At 51.8% G+C, this 21928-nt stretch overlaps 1 protein-coding gene across 2 annotated transcripts in view; it reads left to right on the top strand.

Moving 5' to 3' along the window:
• Positions 1-21928, top strand: part of CMKLR1 (chemerin chemokine-like receptor 1) — a 55056-nt gene that overhangs the window by 7545 nt on the left and 25583 nt on the right. Inside the window, exon 2 of one of the 2 annotated variants that reach the window (XM_055322694.1) lies at positions 4763-4846. The exons of the other annotated variant lie outside the window; for it this stretch is intronic. The gene's annotated coding sequence lies outside the window, so the exon portion shown is untranslated. The remainder of the gene's footprint in view (positions 1-4762; positions 4847-21928) is intronic. 2 annotated transcript variants of the gene reach the window in all.

Raw genomic sequence — 21928 nt, 5'->3', positions numbered from 1 at the left:
GGCCCAAGAAATTTCTCGAACTGACATTGAGTTGAATTGACATTGTCTAGTCCAGGGATGGAGTTCCATAATCCTCACTTACAAGCCATGGCAGACATGAAATCCAGTCATGCCTCTCCCTCTATTTGAACCCAAAGGTTTCAGTTATTTATCTCTGTGGTTCAAACCACTCTAAAATATGGTGGCTTGAAAGGACTTATTTGTTCACAGTTCTGTAGCTGGGCAGAGTTCTGCAGGGATGGCCCATGTTTGTTCTATGTGGTATCAGTTGGGTCACTCATGAGCTGCATTCAACTGGGAGCTTGACTGCAGCAGGGCCACTTAAGATGGCCTCACATCCTGCTGGGACTTGGGCTGCCTCTCCCCATGTGGCAGCACTGCCTGGACTTCTCTATATGGAGCCTCAGGGCTCTGGAAGTGTGAAAGGCAAAGCTGCCAGGCCTCTTGAGATCTAGGCCTAGGGTTGGCACAGCATCACCTCTGCCACTTTCCATTGGTCACAGCATGTCACCAACCCAGCTCAGACTCTAAGGGAAACAGAACAGAGTCCGCCTCTTGATGGGGGGGAGTGACATGTATGTATGGGGGGGTGGTTCTGTGTTAGGGCTCATCTGTGATGACAAGTATCAACCAAATTTGACCTTAAAATTCAATGGATGACAGTGGTCATCTGAGATAAGCATGGGTCATTTCTGGGTGTCTTAGTCTCACAAAATGCCAAAGACTGACTCTAAGCAGCAGAAACTCATGGTTTATAGTTCTGAAGCCTGGAAGTTCAGGATCAGGGTGCCAGCATGGTCAGGTTCTAGTGAGGGACCTCTTCTGGGCTGCAAATGGCCGACTTCACGCTGTGTCTCCACACAGTAGAGGGAGGCAGGGCAGCCTCCTAGAGTTTCTTATAAGAGCAGTAATCCCACTCAGGAGGGCTCTACCCTCATGACCTCCTCACCTCTCCAAGACCCCACCTCTCAATGCTATGCCATTGGGTGTTAGCACATCAATATATGAATTGGGTTGTTGGGGGTGGTGGTGGCCCAAACATTCAGACCACAGCCTGGAGTGAGTTAATCTACCCTTTCACTTCTCAGATGGAGAAACAAGCTTGAGAAAGGGAGAGGGACATGTCTAAAGGAGCCCATGAAGGTAGTGAGAGAGCCAGGATAGAGCCTCCATGCATCCCACCAGTATTGACTGAGCACCTACTGTGTGCCAGGAGCATGGGATTCAGGATGAGACAAACCAGGCCTTGGGGGAGGGGGCTCCCAGTCAAGGGGGAAGACAGGTATGTAAACAGAGTGGAGTCCTTCTAGCCAGAAGGTTGGCTTTAATGGGAAGGTGCAAGGGGCCAACTGCTCCTGGGTCACAATCACCGGTTACATTTCCACCCACCATCAGTAGGTGAACCCTGGCCATTTGACTAAAAGCATATTGTTGAGCTTTCTTTCCTTTTTTCTTTCTTCTTCTTTTTTTAAACAGATTTTATTTGAGAGAGAGAGAGAGAGCTAGTGGGGGGACAGAGGGAAAGGGACAAGCAGACTTTGTGCCTAGCCTGACTTGGGGGTCTATCCCACAACCCTGAGATCATGACCTGAGCCAATACCAAGGCTTAGGTCATGCTCTTATAAGAAACTCTAGGGAGCTCCCCTGCCTCCCTCTGCTGTGTGGAGACACAGCGTGAAGTCGGCCATTTGCAGCCCAGAAGACGTCCCTCACTAGAACCTGACCAAGAGTCAGGTGCCCTGAGGAAGCGGATCACATTAAATACACTCACATTAGTGCCTGCCTGCTGCACTCAGTGTGCAAAGTGCTGCAAGGACAGGGAGCTTTGCTGGAGTTTCTTTGCCGGGCAATATCTGGAAATAGTGCCTTGAGAAGGAGGTGTGGATTTGAGCTGGCTCCAAGGATGAGGTGGCTTTGGATGAGGAGGCCTCTAGTTGGCTGGAGCAGAAGTTGGCCAGAAATAAAAGATACTTAAGGTAGGGAGGGCAGCATGAACAGAGATTTGGAGGCTTGATGAGCCAGGGGTATCTGGTGTGGTGGATGGAAGCAGGGAGTGGCTGGAGGGTGTCTGGATGCCCTGCAGGGTCTTGGAAGATCACACCCAATTTTCTGGGTGGTCCATGCTGCCCCACTTCACCAGAGCAGCATCCTGTTGTCCTCGAGGCATACTCTCTCCAAACTCCATGCTCAAGCTTGAACGCTTGAACAATCGAAGATTCCAGACAACCCCAAGCTAATTGAGTTTGAAATTCCAACTTGGCAGAGGGCATGTGGGTTTGTGGCTCTATGTCCCAGGTCGTCTGGTCCAGAAACCAGCTTGGAGGAGAGAATATTTCCTTGCTTTGTTGGCTTTCGTGACTGAATGATGGGCCCCCTCTCCTCCTGTACCCAGGACTTGCTGACAGATGTAGACCTGGAGCTTAGGGAAGACGAGGTGTTTCCTCTAGGGCTAAAGAAAGTTGTCTTAGGCTGGCCCCCGTGGTCGGCCTGTGACTTGTTTACTGTGGGGACACTTTGCCACTGTCCTGTTGGAGCCAGACTGAACCAGGCTGGGCGCTGGAGGGTTCACTGGCCTCCCAGCGGCAGGGAGGTCAAGCCGACTGGCGTCAAAAGAGAGTCTTTGGGGAGTGTGGGCAATTTGCTGTCTCTTTTATGGCAAACTTGATGCACAGGGGGCCTCTGCAGCTGTCAGGGATTTGGCTCATGTAGTAAAAGGGTGTCCCTGGAGTAAGAATGGGACGGCCACCTGGTGGGTAGAACAGGAGTTTTGCCAGCATCCAGACCTGTTTTGAAACCCTTTTCTGCCTGGCTGTGAAACCTAGAGAAGATCGCTTAACTGCTCTGTGCCTCAGTTTCCTCCATTGTAAATTGGGGGCCGCTGGGGGTTTATGCAGCTTCCATGAGATCATGTGTGGCTCAGAGGGGGGGCTGAAAATGGCTGTGGCCTCTGGTGAGGGTGCCTGGCTCCAAGAGTACAGAAAGAGGGGCGGGCCCGGAAGTCCTGAGCCAGGAGAGGCCAAGAAATGCCAAGTGTGGACCGTGCCAAGGTCATGCTTCGCTGCATGCTCACTCTCCATTTCCTCCCTTGGCCCGAAAAGACAGGACTGGGTGGGGACCTTGAATCTCCAGCCTCTCCTCTCCTGGGGAGCGCAGGGCCTGTCTGGCCTCAATGGGCCTTTCTGGCCTCAATGGGCCTTTCTTTGTCTGGTTTTTCCCTCCCCTCCTGTGAAAACCCTCAGCCATGGAGGAAATCCGAAACAGGGCTTGGGGAAGGGCAGGGCGGCTTCCCGGAGCCTAGCTGGGCGATGCTCTCACCTTGCGCTCACCCATTCCTGGCAGGCCTGGTGGTGGGGCCCTCGGCCGGCTGGGGCCTGGGCCTCCCCCCTGTCCAGCCCAGCTGGCCCCGGCTGTTCGTTCCCTTTGCTGTTCGTTCCACATTCTCGGCCCTCTCCCAGCACTGGCATCTCGAGTTTCCCGGGATGCCAACATCACCCAAAGTTCCCCCTTCTAAGAGCTCTCTGTGTCCCCCGGGGGACAGGTAGCTTCCACTGGCTGAGTCCCTGCTGCGCTTCTGGCCTGTCCCACTTCCCATCTTGCAGATTGTCTTCTGGGGCCGGTAATCACAGACTCCTCAGAAAAATGGAGGTGGGGCACGGGGGTCCCATTTTACAGCCATGGAAACTGAGGCCCAGAGAGAGGATGTGTGCCCAGCGGCCCCTTCCACCTCTACTTCACCCGATATTTGTTGCCGGCTTCCCTGCCTGCCTTTGAAATGTGCATGGGGACGATTCAAAGAGATGATCCACGTAAAGGGCTTGGCACTGGGCCCTGCACTTAGTAGGTCCCTGTAAAGGGAGTTAAAACCAAATGAGTGCCTGGAGGTCCTCAGTAAATACTTTCTGAAATGAGACTGAGTTTTTAAGTGCCTCATTTTGCTCGAGCCCCTCACCTGTTTGCAGCCATACGTTCCTGTCCAGGGAGAGGCTCAGAGAGGTTGGTCGGCTGCCTCAGGACACACAGCAGCTGACCAAGGGGACTGGCTGCTGACACCTCCTCCTCCACCTGCCTGTACACTTGACTGTACACCCCAAGGGCTCTTCCTGTTTTCCTGGCCCCTTTGTCCAGAATCTTCATAGCTTCCTCCTTTGTGATTTCTAGGCCTTTCTGTCTTACCTGTCTCAGACTCTCCCTATTCCAAATTAGGGCTATCTCATATCTCTTCTTTCATTTTTTTTTTAATCAAATGCCCCATTCCTTCAGAAGCCTGTTCTCATCCAGATGTCTAGTTGAAAACCAAAGCAGTCAACTCCTTCCCAGCGTATCTGCAGCGGATGACAGCTTGCGGGAGTAGGGGTTTGTGAGCACGACGGCTTATGTCAGCGGAGAATGTCTGGGCTGGTGGGCATTCAGGTGCTGTGGTCTCAGGGTGAGGGGAGCTTTTAGGCCAGGGATTTTCTCCAGAGGCAAGCAAGCAGCAGCCCCGCCCTGCTACAGAGACCTGCGGCCAGGCAGTTACAGAGTGAAGTCCACAGAAGTGCGTATTTCCAACTTCCTCACACCTCCAGGGAGGACGTGTCCTGTAGGCAGAGTGACCAGAATTGGGCTTTCTTTTTTTTTTTCTTTTTTAAACGTCACAAAACTGCACTTTAGCAGAGCTCAGAGAAACAGAGCCAGCGTGGGAGGCCATGGGGACAAGTGTTGCAATCTTGGCACACCCCCATGTCTACACTGCCTGCCCGCCTGCCAACTTTCTTTCTCATAGAGCCTGCGGCCAGAGGTGGTTGCCACGGACATGTCCTGGGTCCTGAATGAGACGCCTGGTGTCCTTGTCACCCTCACTGAACTGGTAAAACTGTCTTCCCCTGTACGGGCACTGGGCGGGGTGAGGGCAGGGCAGGGGGGCAGCAGGAAGAGTCCGGGTGGCATTGGCTGGGCTGGTGTGGGGAGAAGCCTGTCTGGTTCAGATGTGTCTGGAGGGTCAGGGTGGTGTGGCTGGGGGCACTTCTGGAATCCCACTGCGTGCTTTCACGTTCCTTGTTTTCCTAGCTATGAGGCCTTGGTTTCCTTATCTGTAAAATGGGGGCAAGGATGACACTGCCTCATAGGGTTTTTGGGGTAGGGGAGGACATGTTTTATTCTTTCTTTTTTTTTTTTAAAGATTTTATTTATTTATTCATGAGAGACCCAGAGAGAGAGGCCGAGACACAGGCAGAAGGAGAAGCAGGCTCCTGGAGGGAGTCCGATGCAGGATTTGATCCCGGGATCCCAGGATCACTACCTGAGTCAAAGACAGATGCTCAACACTGAGCCACCCAGGTGGCCCTTATTCATTCTTTTCCTTCCTTCCTTCCTTCCTTCCTTCCTTCCTTCCTTCCTTCCTTCCTTCCTTCCTTTGCCACAATCAGCTATTTAAAGGCAAGAATCTGGAATCAGGCATCCACACAATGGGTGTGCACAAGCTCAGGGGCCCGTGCTCAATTAGTGTGCAGCGTTTGCAATTTTGCCACCAACGGTCCTGTCCAGTCTGTGTCCCTCACGATGGAGTGGACTTGGTAGAAAGCTCTGCCCCTTTCTGCTTTCTTGGCCGTGGGGCTTTGAGCAAGTTGCTTCACCTTGCTGAGATCCATGTTCTCAAAAATTCAGGGTACCCTGCGAAGGTGGTTGAGAAGGTGCAGGGGTGAAGTCAGAAGAGCTCCAGGGCTTCTGGAACCATCTGAAAGGCTTCTCTGGGCATCATCTGGCTCCTTCAGGGGTGATGGGGGCTGGCTGGTTTCTCCTCTCGATGTCCTATGGAAATGCTGCAGGGGTCTCGGGTCACTCAAATTCCTGAGGGGCTCTAGAACTCGTGGATTTCTGGGCTCTGTCCCGAGACGTGGGGTGTAGAGCAAGACCACTGTGAGGAGCCGGGTTAAAGGCGGGCTGGCCCCTGTCTTCTCAGTCTACCTTGCTGCTCTGTGACTGCTTCACCCCTTTCCTCCTCCTCCTCCTCCTCCTCCTCCTCCTCCTCCTCCTCCTCCTCCTCCTCTTTCTCCTCTTCCCATCTCTCCTCCCTCCTCTCTTCTTTCTTCTGTAGCCAGTGCTCTAAGTCTTCCAGAGGTTGAGTGGAACATCTCTGGGCAAAAGCCAGCACTTAGCTCAAGGTAAGGGAGGATCCTCGAGGCTCCAGGTACTGACTGGGTTCTCGGCGGCTGCTTTTCTCTTGGAGAGGGCTGAGTTAAGGTGCCATGAAAAGAAGCAGGCCTCAGTTGTCCAGGAAACATGCCCTGGGCACCCAGCACCCCTGTACCCCATGCATCGTGGGCACTCAACAGGAGTTAGGGGATGAACAAATGAGCCCCCACAGCAGAGGGACACACTCGCACACCCTGGGGATCAGGATCGGGAGCATTGCCTGAAGACCCCTCCTTCCCTTAGGGAAAACCAAACCCTCACTAAAGTTATTTTGGGGTTGTGTGCTTATTTTTAAAACATAAAAGTATTTTGAGTACATACGCTTTGTTTAAAAAAAAAAAGCGTGGGAATTTTGCATTCAGCACCATAATATTCCCCTGCATTCAAAGACAAAAACTGTGGCCCCCAGAAATCTTTGGGCCAGCTCCATAGAGGGGACCTTCATCTGTGTTCTGGTTTCCTGTCTCTGTGGCTCATTCAGAGACATCTGGGGTAGAAAATGCATAGATTGTCAGGTTTGAGGGGAATGCTGAGAGACAATTGAGTCTTCTTCCCCACCCCCACCTGTGTATTGAGGAAATAGGCACAGAGAGGTTAAGTGACTTGCTCCAAGTCACATCGACAGCTTTAACCACACTTGCAAAGATGCCACTTTGTTGAGCCCCGTTTCCCTCGACCCTGCTGTATCTGTGGCGGGGCAGCTGGGGCAATTTCCTAGACACCTGAAACCCACTTCCTTCCATAGCATCGCCCCTAATCACAGTCAGCAACCAGAGAGAAGAATCACCAAGAACCCAGCTGGCTCCCGGGGCCACAAGGGCCCTCCCACCGGACAGGGAAGGTTTGGCACAAGGATGCAAGTGTTAGGATTCCCTGGTTGGAGTTCTGCATCTCTGGCCTGGGCGGGGTCCCTCTGGAGGAAATAGCCTGTGTGCCTTTCATTTGAGGCACTAGGCCAGCCTCTTTCTCCAGGTGGTTTGGCTTTTGCCAAGTGTCCACCCCTTGGCTCCTATGCTGCTGTGAGCCAACTGTCAGTTGGTGAGGATCTGAGAACTCATTTCCAGAAGAGGAAACTGAGGCCTAAACATGATGTCAGAGAAAGAAGCTTGATGTCCAGTCCCGTTTCTCCAGCCAAGCTGGCTCATTTGTTCAGGCAGGGCCTATGCCCCGAGCCTTCCCTGCTGGACCAGAGAGTGCCTTCCAGCTCAGGGTCATCTGGAAAAATCCACATGCTCATGGCTCAGAGAGGGAAAGAAATTTGTGTAGGTTCTTGGAAAATTAGGAGCAGAGCGGGACTGGAAGCCGTGTCTCTTGCATCCTCCAGCACCTCGTTCATTCCTGTTTCCCCCAGGGGAAAGTCCAATGCCCAGGGTCTGGATGGGAAAGACAGAGCCACTCTTTGGGCCTCAGTTTCCCCTGATGTCAAACAGGGAGACTGACAACCCCAGCCCACCAGAACCTGTATATGGTCAAGTTTTTACCAGTCTGCAGAGAAACAGAGAGAGAGAAAGAGGATATAGACAATAGAATAAGTTTTTTCATAAAGTAAGATGTTTTCTGCTGAGAAAGATGTCTTGGTCTACCAATTTTTGGTGGTATTAATACCCTGTTTCTTTTCTGAAATGGTGGGAGTGGTAAAGGACAACTTTATTCTTGCAACACCCTTACTTGGCAAACATAGAAAGGTGGAAGCTCTAGGACAGTCTCAAGACTGGGAAGTGTAACTGGTTCATGAAACACCAAAGTTTGGTGTTCATGGAGCTAACACAGTCTCTTGGGCTCCTTTGAGCTTAGGGATACCCAGATAGGCAAAGTTATGGCTGAGGTCATGTGATTGGAAAGTACTGAGAGACCAGGCCCTGAGCATGGAGGGGAAGGTTCCAGCAGCTAGAACTAGGGCCAGACTGCAGAGCAGGGAATGTACCTGACACATAATAGTTGCCCAACTCAGGCAGCAGGATGAAATGGTTACCATGTGAGTGCTCAGCACACAACTCAGAGCCAGGGCAGTGGCTGGAGAGAGAAAGGACTAGGTTCTGAGTTGGATGTCTGTCTTAGGCAGGGTTTCCCCAAAGCAGAGCCTGAGGCAAGGATTTGGGTATATATGAGGTATTGAGGATGTGCTTACAGGTAGGGTTGGGATTAGGGGGAGGCAAGTGAGACAGGGTTATGCAAGTTTAGAGTTGGATTCCATCGTTGTATAAAATTTTGATCTTTCACGTATGCATTTTACGCATTAGTTTTGATTTTTTTTTTTTAATATGGAAGTAGGCATGCCTGGGTGGCTCTGTTAAGCATCTGACCTTTGGTTTTGCCTCAGGTCATGATCTTGAGGTTGCGAGTTGGACCCCTGTGTTGGGCTCCTAGCTGAGCTGGGCATGGAGCCTGCTTAGGATTTTCTCTCTCCTCTCCCTCTGCCCATTGCCCTCCGCTCTCAGGCACTCTCTCTCTATCCCTCTTAAATAAATAAATAAGTAAATAAATGAATAAATAAATTTTTACAAATATGGAACTAAAATATTATTTATTTTTGTTAGTGAATTTTGGGGTACAATCTTAAATTTGCATTCAAAGAGGAAATCAGCAAGGATGTGGTCTCAGGTAGAGACTAGCCTCAGCCTGGTCCCATGCGGAGCTCTGGAGGCTGAACTGTACTCCATGTTAGTTGGGGAGAGGCAGCCCCTGCTTAGCTCAGGGCAATTGGCAGGAGAAGGGGGCAGCTATGAGCTGTGAGTGTCTAGTATTCTCTGCTGCTGTGGGCTGGGTGCCCTCAGCCAGGAAAGGGGATCTGAGCTGGGCACCAACATCCACCACAATACTCTGTTTTTCTTTGAGAGATGGCAGGAAAAAAAATCATTTATAAGTGCTTTTGGCTGTTGAACTGTGTTTCTTTGGCTATGACTGTGCTAAAGCTTCCAGGCCCCAGCTTCTGTTGCTATTAAAGGATGGGTGAATATATGAATGCTTTGGAGCAGGGAAGGTGTCCTGGGTTGGGGAAAGGAAGGTGGATGGCGCTGGCATGGCTATGGGCATGGCTTCAGTGTTGAGCTCGTTTCAGGTGCTGGCTCCTTTTCTGGGAGGGTGGGATCAGGGGAGAGGATAGCCCACGTGCATTAAGTGTGATTCTGGCCGAGGAAGGAAAAGCAGAAGGAGGAGGAAGGAAGGAGAGGGCTTTGTCCCTGGGAAAGCAGGCATGCGGGAGGTGGCCTGGCTCTTCCTAAACTCGGAAGCTGAAGGAGCGGTATGAGGCCTGGGATATTTCGTCCTGAGTCTCAGATTCCTGGAGACAACTGGGCTTCTTGGTGGAACTCAGGAGAAAGCACCACAAACTAGTTGTGACATGTGTCCGTCCCAGGGCTTAGGGAGAGAGGCGCAGGTTTGCTCCCTAACCAAATCTTCCCTTTGGGATTCTAGGGGGACACCAGGGTCCATATGTTCTTGCTAAAATTCTGCCTCTGCCGCATATAGTGCCTACATTTACACCATCAAAACTTTGAACCTGAACTCACCCCTTAACCTCCTACTCCTGCCATGTTACTTTGATGTGCAAAGTTCTTTTTTTTTTAATTTTTATTTATTTATGATAGGCACTCAGTGAGAGAGAGAGAGGCAGAGACACAGGCAGAGGGAGAAGCAGGCTCCATGCACCGGGAGCCCGACGTGGGACTCGATCCCGGGTCTCCAGGATCGCGCCCTGGGCCAAAGGCAGGCGCCAAACCGCTACGCCACCCAGGGATCCCTGATGTGCAAAGTTCTTGTCTCTCTGAGCCTTGGCATGCGCTGTGCCTTGGCCAGCTCTCACTTGTCCTTCCAGACTCACTTCTTCTAGGCAGCCTTCCCCGACTTAGTAGCTGGAGTTGGTACCACGGCCGCGTGTGCTCCCAGCAGACAGGGCCTGCTGCATTGTGCTTCACTCACTGTGCACCTCCCCCACCGGGCTTGGGGTTCCTGGGAGTGAGAACTGTGTTTGTATTCCCAGCTCTTTGCCTGGTACCTGGAAGATCATGGGTGCTCAGTAAGACTTATTGAATGTATGAACGAGAAATGTGTATTGTGCCATTAGATATTCATACATTAGTGTGAAAGAAGCTCTGAGAAGAGTTGTGGGGTTTTTTTTTTTTTTGGTATGTTTGTTTGTTTTATAATCATACTCCCTTATGACTGTACTATATATCTGGGGCAATATAATCATATGTCATGGAATCATAAGATCATAATCCTATTCAATAACATACTCCTTCTCTTATTTAATCCTAATGCCAACTCTCTGAGGTATGTACTATTCCTGCCCCATTTTGCAGATAGGGAAAGTGAGGCACAGAGCATTTAAGCTCAGAAGCTGAAGGAGCAGTATGAGGCCTGGGATATCTAGTCCTGAGCCTCAGATTCCTGGAGACAGTTGGGCTTCTTGGTGGAACTCAGGAGAAAGCACCACAAACTAAGTAGTGAGTGGCAGAGCTGGAATTTGAACACAGATGTTCTGGCTCCAGAGCTTGCCTTCTTCACTGTGACATGTTGAAATGGGTTTGGGTTCAAGTCCTAGTTCTTCCATCTTGTAGCTGTGTGACCTCAGGCAAGTTGCTTGACCCCTCTGAGTTTCTGTTCCCTCAACTGGGAGATGGGCGTGGTAATCAGGGCCATTGGAAGGCTAGAACAAAGTAAAGGATGGGAAGGATCCTGAGGGCTGACAGTGATGGTTCCCACGGCTTGCTCGTGGCTACACACTGCGGGGGCCCTTGGAAACCTGCACTGGTGGAGACATTGCCAGGGTTCTTGGCAGAAGAGTGAGGAAGCATGGAGGAGGGAGACAAAGGCCCTTCTGTCAGCCACTTGGGGCCCTCCCTCTGGGAGGTGAGTTGGGAAGAAGTGAGAGCTCCATAGAGGGAGAGGAGGACTCCTGCCTGGAAGTGGGACAGACATCATCTTGCCTGCCAGGATTTGTTCTTCATGAGCAATGGGTGGAAAATAACCTTGGATTCTTTCCTGAGGGGACAGGAAGGCTAGGGCCAGTCCATGGAGGGGGGAGAGGTTTCTCTACACCCCAGGAATGTGATCACTGATTTATTTTAAAACAGAATAAAAGCAGAAAACAACTTTCAGTTGATCGTGGTTTGTGGCTGCTAACAGCTGCCCAGCCAGGTTCAGAACACTCCTCAGGAGCTCAGGCTCCAGCCTCTGAGACGAGGACAGCACTGGAAAAAGGCCAACTGGCCTGTCGCTCCCCTGTTCTCTGTGGAGCCTGCCTCCTCCAGCCTGACTGGCTTTTTTTCTGGGAATCCACAGGACCCAGATATACCCTTTGGAGTTAGCAAGGGGGCCCTGGGTACAAATCTGTCTCACTCATACTGCAGATAGGTTCATGCGTCTGCAGAAGCCATTCCCGATCCCTGATCCCCACAGTGGCCCCGTGAATGACTGCTCTCTCCCTCTGATAAATCTGGAAACTGAGGACCAGAAGTTGGAACAGCTGGGACAGTTGGGATAAAAACCAAGATTTCCTGACTTCCTGTGACACCTCATACCACAGACATGGCTTGGGCTGACAGTCCATGTGGCTCTGAAGCATTTTCTTGCCAGATTAAAACACAGCATAGCCAGTGCAAAGTGAGGGCTGAAGACTTGTTTGCTCATCATAAAAGACCAGGGTTTGGGGCAGCCCTAGTGGTTCAGTGGTTTAGCGCCGCCTTCGGCCCAGGGCGTGATCCTGAAGACCCGGGATCGAGTCCCACATCGGGCTCCCTGCATGGAGCCTGCTTCTCCCTCTGCCTGTGTCTCTGCCTCTCTCTCTGTGTCTCTCATGAATAAATAAATAAAATCTTAAAAAAAAAAAAGGCCAGGGTTTGAGATCCCCAGACAGTATTAAGAATAAGTAGGAAATGATATATACACAACATGATTGATTATAATATTGTAACACATGTACAATAATGAATTGTAGTAGTAAGAGACTGGAAACAAGTCAAGTACTCAACCCCAGGAGGCTGGCTCAGTAAGTGATGGTAAATCCCCAAACAGAATACCATGCGATCATCAAAAAGGATAGGTTTTGTTGTTTTTAGTTTTTTTGTTTTTCTGTTTGTTTGGTTTTTTTTTACACATACTGATGTGAAATGATCTCCAGGGTGTATTGTTAGGTAAGAAAGGCAAAGTAGAGTGTGTAGTATACTGCCTTTCATGTAAAACAAGAGAGAAATTGGAATATATCTTTTGTATTTGCATAAAGAAACACTGAAAGGGGCCATGAGAAACAAAAGCTGATAGGTACAGGGGGGAGTGGGTGGGAACAAGGATTTGTATTCTAACTTTTTAATAATTTTAGATGGTTTTGAACATTACCTATTAGGTGGTTATTGTGTTGCCTAATCAAAAATTTAACTTTCTCACAAAAGCCAAGTGAGAATCTTAAACTAATAATAAGAGTTATTATGAAGTATTATTTAAACTGCAATGACTGTGACTTTTACCACCGTTATCCTCTTGACCATCATATGAACATTTGGGGGGTTTTAAGGCTAGCTTTGCCTGATTCCAGCTTCCTCAATGTCCCAAGGAGAGGGTTCCTTCTGGCTCACTTTGAACCTAGCCTGGATGGGTCCTATTTGGGTTTTATGCAGGGCTCACTCTTCTCTCTAATACCCTTGTCACCTGGTAGCCCCCTGAGGCCATGGGTGGTCGAGTCATTAGACTTGCTTGTCTCATTCCATGGGAGCCTTTGAACTCTTAAACCCTTGGTGAAATGCTTGTAGGAAAAAAAACATGTCCTGTAGACTCTCCCCGATGCTGATAACCAATGGACAGACTCTTTAGAAAAGATAATGACTAGAAACCCATATACTCAGTTGAGAAAACATGATAGGGCTTTTAGCTGGTCTTTTCTCTGCCAGGACCTCCGCAAACACTGCATCCACCCCACCACCAATCAGCTGGCATGTTAAATGATACTTGCTATTTCCTATTAAAATTAGCCAAAGACACTGACAAACTCCCATTGCACATTCTGATCAGCATGTGGTACCCGGTTGCCTTGTGGCTCCAGCTTTCCACCCCAAAGCAGAGGCCCCTCACATTTCTACAGGGCTCATGCCTTGCTCCTCCTAGCTCTCAGGTCTTGGGGAATTTTGGGAAGAGCCCAAGGCTGCCCTTATTATGCTCTTAAGCATGTGCTTAAGTACGCCAGAAAACACCTGCATGCTCTCTACTCTCCAAGCTGCTTTGGACCACCCCCTGGAAGGATGGCCGCTCATGGGGCCCCTTCTCGGCCCACTCTGAGGTGGGTACAAAAGGCTTTCCTGGATCTTCTCAGGATTCAGGCAGAAAGGTTGCTTTCAGCCTTTTGCCCTTCTGCCTTGACTCTGAATGTCTGTATTTGGTCTGCCTTGGTCTTTTTTCCCTGTTTTCACCTTTTAGCTGCTTCTGTTCCCTCTCCATCAATTCTCTGTCTCCCCACTCCTGCCTCTCCCTGTCAGACACTTCCTCCCCTCCTCCCTGCTTCTCTGTGTCCTGTTCCCTCTGAATCTACTCGGCTGCCCTACCTCCTCCCATCTTCAGTGTCCACGGCAGTGTCATCCCCTGCTCCTCCCCACCCCCCATTGACATCGTCTACCCCACAAACTGCTACCCTGCTAGATCTGTGGTGGGGAGAACTCTGCTCACCAAATCCCCCCCAGGGCGGAAGGTCAGGGCCAGCTTCATGGGTGTGCCACCACGGTGGCCACAGGGGCTCAGAAGAGCCTGAGTCTGGTTTAACACCCCAAAGTGGCTGTCTTGAAAACCTGAGTACTCTCTGCATAAGGGGCCTGTGTGTTCCCTTTGCACAGGACTCCCCAAGGCATATAGCCTGTTCTGCTGAGGGATGTGGACTTCCTGGGAGGGTCCAGTTTCTGGTCATGCTGCTGCTCCTTACCTGCCCCCTAGTAACTACATCTGGACGTGCGTCCAGCCTCCAAGGCACTCCCACCATGCAGTTGTCCTGCAACAACAGGAGATACTTGCTGGATTCACTCCCATTTTACAGATGAGACAAGCCAGGGCTCAGAGAGGCCAGATCACTTGCCCCAGGGCCCACAGCTTGAGAGTCCGGATTGGGGAGACCTGCCTCTCACATTCAGACATCCGTCTGAGCCTGCAAGACCCCTTCAGAAGACCCCCTTCTGTCTGTGAGCGGAGCCTCGGTCATTCCATCTGTGAAATGGAAGTGATGACAGTAGCCATCCTTGTGTAGAGCCAATGGGTACCTAAATCTCAGAATATTTCGCATGCAGGTGCCTGGCATGTATCTTTTTCCATGGTAGCCCCAGCCTCTCAAAACCCCTGTTTTCCCCTCTGCCAAATGGGGATCACAGGAAGGTTAATGATGCAGCACAGGGCCCAGCTGAGGTGGGCAGACAAGGTCAGCACTCAGAAACTTCTGGCCCCCCTGCCCTCTGAGGCAGAGGAGAACTGATTTTTCAATAGGAAAACCAGATTGTCCAAACTGGGGCACTTCGAGAGCAAAAGAAGCACTCTTAGTAAGTATATTGAGATAAGAGGCACAAGCTGGGATGTGGGGCCACTACACAGGCGTTGTGAGTGTCTTGGTCAGCATCCCGAGCATAATCACACCCCAGGCCTGCCCCTAGCTGGTAGAGAGCACGGCTGGGTTCCAGCATTTGCCACAGAGAACAGTGTCCCGGCGTTGAGAGTGTTGGCTCTAGCCAACAATATCAAGACATCAGTTCAGGGAGAAGCAGAGTCAGGGAGAAGGCCTTGAAGGCCACACAGTTCAGGCCCTCTCCCAAATATTCTAGAAATGTCTTCAGATTAAGCCAACGATGTGTAAACCTGGATGTCTAGACACTCCTTCCCGGCCAGGCTGGGAAAGGGGGCTCTTCCCAAACTGTACTTTGGAGCAGGGCCACCAGCTTAGAGGGAGGGCACTGTCTCCAGGCCACAAGCATTTGGATGTCGGTCCTAAAAGGTGCAGAGCCTTGAGGCTGTGCCCGCAGTCAGGGCGCCGGTGAGGACAGTGATGACCACATCACACCTTGCCCTCTCTGCAGGGACCTCGGCACAAAGCCCTTCTGCTCCCTGGCCCCAGGAAGGCCTGCCGTTCCCCAGAGTGGGTTTGTTTTTAGCCAGAGGCACGTGACAGCTGGGACCGGGTTTTCCTGTCCTAACTAAGAGTCTGGGAGTCCGCTGTGTGGCCCACCCAAGCTAAGCATGTAGGACATTACTTATCGTCTGCATTTTTTCCCCTCAGCCCTGGCTCTGTTCTCTGTCTCCACCCACGGTCCCTTCCTCCTTACACTCTCACTTTTAATTTATGTTCCTCTGTATACGTGAGTCTCTTTTGAGATTTTTTTTTCCACCTCCCTTCTGGACCAAGCCAAAATCTAAGCAAACAAACAGACAAACCTGCAAGCAAAAACATCCTGTAGCATTCCTCCTTCTGCCTGGGAGAGAGAGAACGGTCCCAGCTGGTGGGGGCCAGAAGGCAAGGGGTTAAGAATGATGCAGAGGAAGTGCGGGCCCACATTAAAAGCAAGGAAGTGGCCCTTGTTAAGGGGGAAGGAGGTAGGCCAGCTTATCCTGTGTGACTCTGGACATGGGGGGCTGCTGAACCAGGCTTGAGGTGAATACGGCAGACTGCTCCGACTTCAGCTTAGTCCAAAAAAGGAAGTGCTTTCTAATGACTTGATGGGTTTGTCTAGAAGTCCTGCCAGTGGAGGTGGGGAGGGGAAAGAAGAATGACACGAGTCCTCGCGCTCTTTGCTCTCTGCGGCATCTCCACACCTAGCCCTGCGCCCGGCACACCACAGACATTTGTCACATTAATCGAATGAGGAAAACAGCTTCTGGTGGCAGAGCTGGAATTCCAGCTCGGTATCGGCTGCCTCCCGAAATCTCTGTAAACATAACAGCCAAGGGGCATGTGTGTTGGAGTCAAGGATCTTTACCTACGTAGGCTGACCGACCCGTTCGGATTTGTCGGGAACATTCTGGAAGTCCTGCCTCATAGAGCATCCCCCCAAACTGGAAGACTGGTCTCCTGTATGCCCTGCATTTGGGACCCCATGTAGCTGTTACTTTGACCCACCTTGCAGACGAGGAGATGGCTCCGTGGCCCAAGGCTGCGCGGCAGGTATGGGGCCAGGCTCGTGCGGGCACCTGGCCTTGCTGCTGCCTGGTGAGGCTTAAGCTCTAACCTGAGGGTGACAGACCCCTCCATCCTAAAGCCTCTCCTGCAACAGCTTTGGAGATTCTGGAATTTCCTCTGGGCTTCAACCAGCTGTTTTTTCCGTTGAGGGTGGAGGGGCAGCTTTCCCAGCAAGACCCTTCCTTAGGGCAAGGCCTGAGCTTCGCCTTGGGAAAGGTGACGGCACAGTGACGGGGTCGAGGGGGAGGGCAGCCTGGCCCTCCACCCCCCCACGCCTGGGAACAGGGTGGGATCTCATACTCCACCGTCCTGATTTCTGGCAGCAGCGCCAGGCCCTTTTGTCAGCCGCCTGGGCTGGAGCCAGAGAATTTCAAGGGGCCAGAACCTGCCTAGATGCCCCAGGGCCCCTGTGCCCAGGGCTGACAGCCCGGGGCAGGGTGCAGCTGGACAGCCCGAGGCTCCAGGATCTCTCAGGGCTCCCCCAGGCTAGACGGGCCTCTACAGCCCCTGCCGGGCCAGGGGCAACTGTGCTGTCTGGAGGTGGGTGAGTCCGGTCATCGGGGGCTCTTGGAGGTAGGGTTGTGGACGTGTGAGACTCTGTGACCCTGTCAGGCCTGGCCATGGGTGGGGTTGGCAGGCATAAGCCAAGGCTCTGTGCCCAGAGGGGTCTCCAGCAGGCAGGTCATGGACCATTAGGGACAGTCACAGGGACTGAAGACAAGGCAGCCCAATTCAAATCCTATCTCTGCCCCTTTCTCGCTGTGGGATCTTGGGCAGGTAGGTGGTCTTGCTTCTTTTTGCCTTAGTTTCCACATCTGCAAGATGGGAACAAAAAAGCCCACCTTGAGGGGTTGTTCTGAGTCCAGGTACTGGGCACACAGTTGGCACCTGAGAAGTAGGAGTTAATATCATCACGGCAGCCTCTCGGATTCTGTTACTCTCAGCCCAGGACTGCGCCCCAAGACCCCGTGACAGGAGAGGGCCTCTGGTCCCCAGGGGGAAGCTGGCTAGTGAGACGTGAGGGAAGTCTGATGGACAGGAAAGGCTCGTCACAGTCCTGCTGTGGAAGGGCTGTCTACCCCTGGGGATGCTTGGATGCGCTGTGACGGGACAGAGGGACATGTTAACCAGCCACATGGATGCCACTGGGGTCCACTAGCACAGACCCAAGTTCCAGGCATGGCTGGTGATCGTGATCCGGTTCCTTTCAGAGTCCTAATTTCAACACCTGCTAAGGGAGGATAATAATCCCCCTCCTCTGGGGGCCTTGTCTGGAGACTGGGAGATAAGGAAACCCGAGCCCAGCCAGATGCCCGGCTGTCCCAGCAAAAGTATTCTCTTTCTTCTCCTTATCATTGCCAAGTGCTCTGCCTGGATTCCTCCAGAATGCCCAGCGGGGCTGGGAGGAGCAGAGGGAAAGAGACAGGGGCACCCCAGGCAGAGGGAGCCTCCTGGGAAAGGGCCCAGAGGTCGGGAACACCATGCTAGGGGGCACTGGGCTCCTGGTGCACAAGGGAGCAGGCAGGTTTGGAAGGACTTGGGCTCTGAGCTCCCCCTGACCCCCGACCCTGCAGTAGCCCCCTCTGACCCTGGGCCCTGCAGCCCTGTCCTGAGTCAGTGACCCTCGGGTGCTGATATTATCCAGGCTGGTCAAGGTGAGCAGATACCGGTGCTCACAGTCAAGGGCCTTCCTCTCTTTGTGGCTTGTCTCCACTCGGCCCCCTGTTCTGTGCTGCCTCCCCCAACATCCCCAGCATCCCCCCCACCCTGGAACCTCATGAACACATAGCACTCCCTGCAGACGGACCTGCTGGCTCTCACTGTGTCCCCCCTCCCTGCCTTCCCTCCAGGATGTTCCCCTGGGCTGCAACTGCTCCCTTCCACTTCCCTGCTTCTGCCACATCCCATGCAGATACTGGCCACAGCCCCCGTACAGTCCAAACAGCCCCATTCAAATCGCACTTCTGCAGCTTGCTTCCGGGCTGGGCAGCCTCTGGGAGGTGACTTAACCTCACTGAGCCTCTCCTGCTTCATCTGTAAATGGGGCTAATAGTAGTTCTAACCTCCCAAGACTGACTGTGGAGTCTGAGCTAGTGACATGTAAATGCTACACACATCTGAAGCTCTCAAATTTATTTAATGAATCTTATGGAGCACCCACCATGGATCACACACAATTTAAGGGGTTGGGGATGCATCAGTGACCAAAACAGACCACAGCCTCTGCCCTCAGTAAATGTCAGCTCTGATCGATGCATCTATTTGCACGACTGCTCCGCCTGCCTCCCCGCAAGGGTGGGGATGGTGTCTAGTTCATGTGCACATCAGACACCCAGCTCAGGGCCTAGTCTTGCTTGCCAAGTGAAGAAGCGGTCTCTGATGTGGGGGTTCCCTGGGCATTCCTGACTTCCCTGGAGAGTTTGCTGCACCTCAGGATGCCCCCTTCCTGCAACAGTGGACACTGTAGGGTCAGGCAGGCGAGTCTGTGAGGCCCTCAGTCTTGCTCTCAAGCTGCTGCCTGCCATTTTGAAGGGCCAGGGCACTGTTGCAGGTGAGGTCCCCCCTCAACTTTGGGATATCAGAGCTGGGACAGCTGCGTGTGAGGCAGGGTTCGCTTGGTTGCCCGGGACAGAATCCCAACTCAGACTGGCTAAAGCAGTAAAGGAAATTCATTGGTTGGGGGAACTCCTCTGTCCAGCAAGGGTTTCAGGCATGCTGGGTCTCTCTCGATTTTTGAGGCCTGTTTTCTTTTGTGTTGGTGTCCTTCCCTGTCAGAATCTGTCGTATGGTGGCAAGAGTCCCAGGGAAAGCTCTCATTGGCCCACATTAGGCCCTGCGCCCAATTCCTGAAGCAATCATTGGTGGCTAGGGGAATGGAGTGTTCTCATTGGCCAGGCTTAGAGCAGGGGGTGGGGTCATCTCCTTCCCAGCTCTGCAGCCTGATGAGGGGCTGGGAGGGGTGGCTTTCCACAAAGAAGAGATGTTCAGGCCACTCCCAGAGGGAGACATGAACGGGCCCTGCCTGGAAGCAAGTGGAACTCCAGAAAGTGTCCTTGGATTCCAGAGGCTGCTCATCAAAAGCGTGGGGTTTGCTGAAGGCTACCAGGAAGAGCACTTCTGGAGAGAAGGCCAACATTTCTGCTGTTAGGGGAGTGAGTGCACAATTTTGATTTATATTTGGAATCCTTTCTGGGATCATACACCAGGAAGGAGGAAGGGAACAGACACTGCTGGTCCCCTACTCTGGGCCTTGCACTGGGCTAAGCTCTGCATGCTTCACAAGCAAGCATGGGTTTTGGAAGGAGGAATAGACTGGATGCCCACATCCCAAATCCTCATTCTGCCCCTTCCTAACTCTGTTGCCTCAGGCAGGTTGCTTGACCTCTCTGTGCCTCAGCTTCTTCATCTTAAAATGAGAGCAGTAATACCCTGCTGTTACTGTCTAGATTACATGAGCCAGTGAGTTGAAGTATTAGAACAGTGTCTGGTGCATTGTAAACTTCCGGTGAATGTTAGTCATTGTTGTAGCCTATCTTGGTGGCCATAACAAAAATATAAACTGGGTGGCTTATAAACAACAGAAATCGATTTCTCACAGTTCTGGAAGCTGGGAAGTCCAAGATCAGTGTGCTGGCAGATGTGGTGGCTGGCAGATGTGGTGGCCTGCCACCTGGTTCATAGATGCTGTCTTCTTGCCAGGTCTTCAGACAGTGGAGCTCGGGATCTCTCTGTGGGATTTCTTATGAAAGCACTCATCCCATTCATGGGGCTCCACCCTCAAGACCTAATCACTTCCCCAAAGCCCCACTTTCTCATGACCTCACATTAGGAGTGAGGCTCCAATATACGAACTGGGGGGGAGGGGGTACATTCTGTTCATGCCACTCATTATCATCATTACTACTTTTACCACAATTAATTGGCGGAAGTGGATAGAAGGTAGAACACTTATGATAGAATTCAAGGCATCACAGCAGGGTTTACCAGACTTTTGGGAGTTGGAAGATGCCTTTCTGGAATCCAAAAACAGACCCAGAGACAGCTCCTTCCTCTGCATCTGTGCTCATCTCTTGGGGGGTCTTCAGATCCACCTGGCTCACACCTGTCCTAAGATGTGCATATTTCATAAGTCGCCGGTTCTGGCTGCCCCTTGGCATTACCTCTCTCTCTCTCTCCCCCAGCTCTCATGTTAAAAGGCCTCAGGTCAATGAGATCCAGGGATGAGGAATCAGCATTGTCATGGTGACCAGATTTTGTCTATGTCTTCAGGGACCCTGGGACTGGCCAGTATGGGCCTTCTCTGTGACCTGGCATCTCTCATGAAGCCTCTGCTGGGTATCTCTGGTCCCCCCATGTCTGCTTATCTAAGACCTTTCTTAGAGCATTGGCAGTTGCCATGGAAACAGCTTTTGAGGCAAAATTGTCCATGTGGGCTGAGGATAATATCCTCGAGAAAATGGAGAGATTGCCAGATTCCCCAGCTCTCTGAGGGGCCCCAATTCCTAGATCCTCCAAAGACTGCTACTTCTCAGTGGACCTGGAACCAGCAGGAAGATCCTCACCCAGTTTCAGGGCCCCTTGCTGGTTTCCTGTCTCCAGTCTCCCCTCCTCCAGCACAGCCCCCGTATCAGCCATATGAGTTTGAACTGGGGTTATTTCAGAAAGATGGACACACCTCTGCTCTGAAACCATCCATAGCTCCCTATTGCACCCAGGGTAAAGTTGGCACCCTGCAGGGGTCTTCTTCTTACGGCCTTGTTCCTTGCCATCCCACTCCACACACTCTCACCACACTTGATCAAGCCTCTGTGCCTTTGCACACAGTTCTCTCTGCAGGGATGCCTCCTCCCTCCACAGCTCCACTTAGTGTAGGCTCTGTACTTCCGAAGGCTCAGCCCAAATGTCACCTCCACCAAGAAGCTTCCCCTGATTTCCCTGACCAACTTCCCTTTGCTATGTACGGAGTCAGGGTCACAAATTTGGCCACCAACAGGGCCAGGAAGGGGACTTGATGAGTAACAATGGGACTATGCTGTCACTTCTGCAAAGGAATCGGCACTCTCCCACTATAGCTGAAAGTGAGAATGACTTGGCCCATCTTTCACACCAGATCGCTCTTATTTCTACATCAGCAGGACCCAGGGCAAGCTCTGTGATGAACTGTAGCTGACTCATTGCCACAAAGTCAAGGGCGTAATAGGGAGGGGTAGAGACTGTAGAGAACCCTATCCTGACCATAATGCAGGCCAATTTGGCCAGTTCACTGGAAGTCTGGACTTTAGGTGCTCTGAGGAACATCAACCATGCCCCTGTGCCCACCTTCCCTACATGATGGCGGAGACTGGGCCATCTCATACCCAGAGTTTCTAGCAGGGAGTATGGCACTTAGAAACTGTTCACTGGCAGCCTTTTGAATAGATGTTTGAATGTGCAGGTCTGTGCTGTTTCCTGAACCTGTGGAATGTGCTCCTGCCACAGGGCCTTTGCATTTGCTGTTTGTACTGCCCTCATGACTGAAGTCACATGTCTCCCTCTTCCTATACTCAGGTTTCTGTTCAAAGGTCCCCTTCTCAGAGAGGCCTTCTCTGAGCACGCAACCTAAAATAATACATTTTCTCCCAT

The sequence above is a fragment of the Nyctereutes procyonoides genome, unplaced genomic scaffold (assembly GCF_905146905.1).
Source record: "Nyctereutes procyonoides isolate TBG_1078 unplaced genomic scaffold, NYPRO_anot_genome, whole genome shotgun sequence".
NCBI classification, from domain to species: domain Eukaryota; kingdom Metazoa; phylum Chordata; class Mammalia; order Carnivora; family Canidae; genus Nyctereutes; species Nyctereutes procyonoides.
This window is presented reverse-complemented; position numbering and strand designations above follow the sequence as displayed.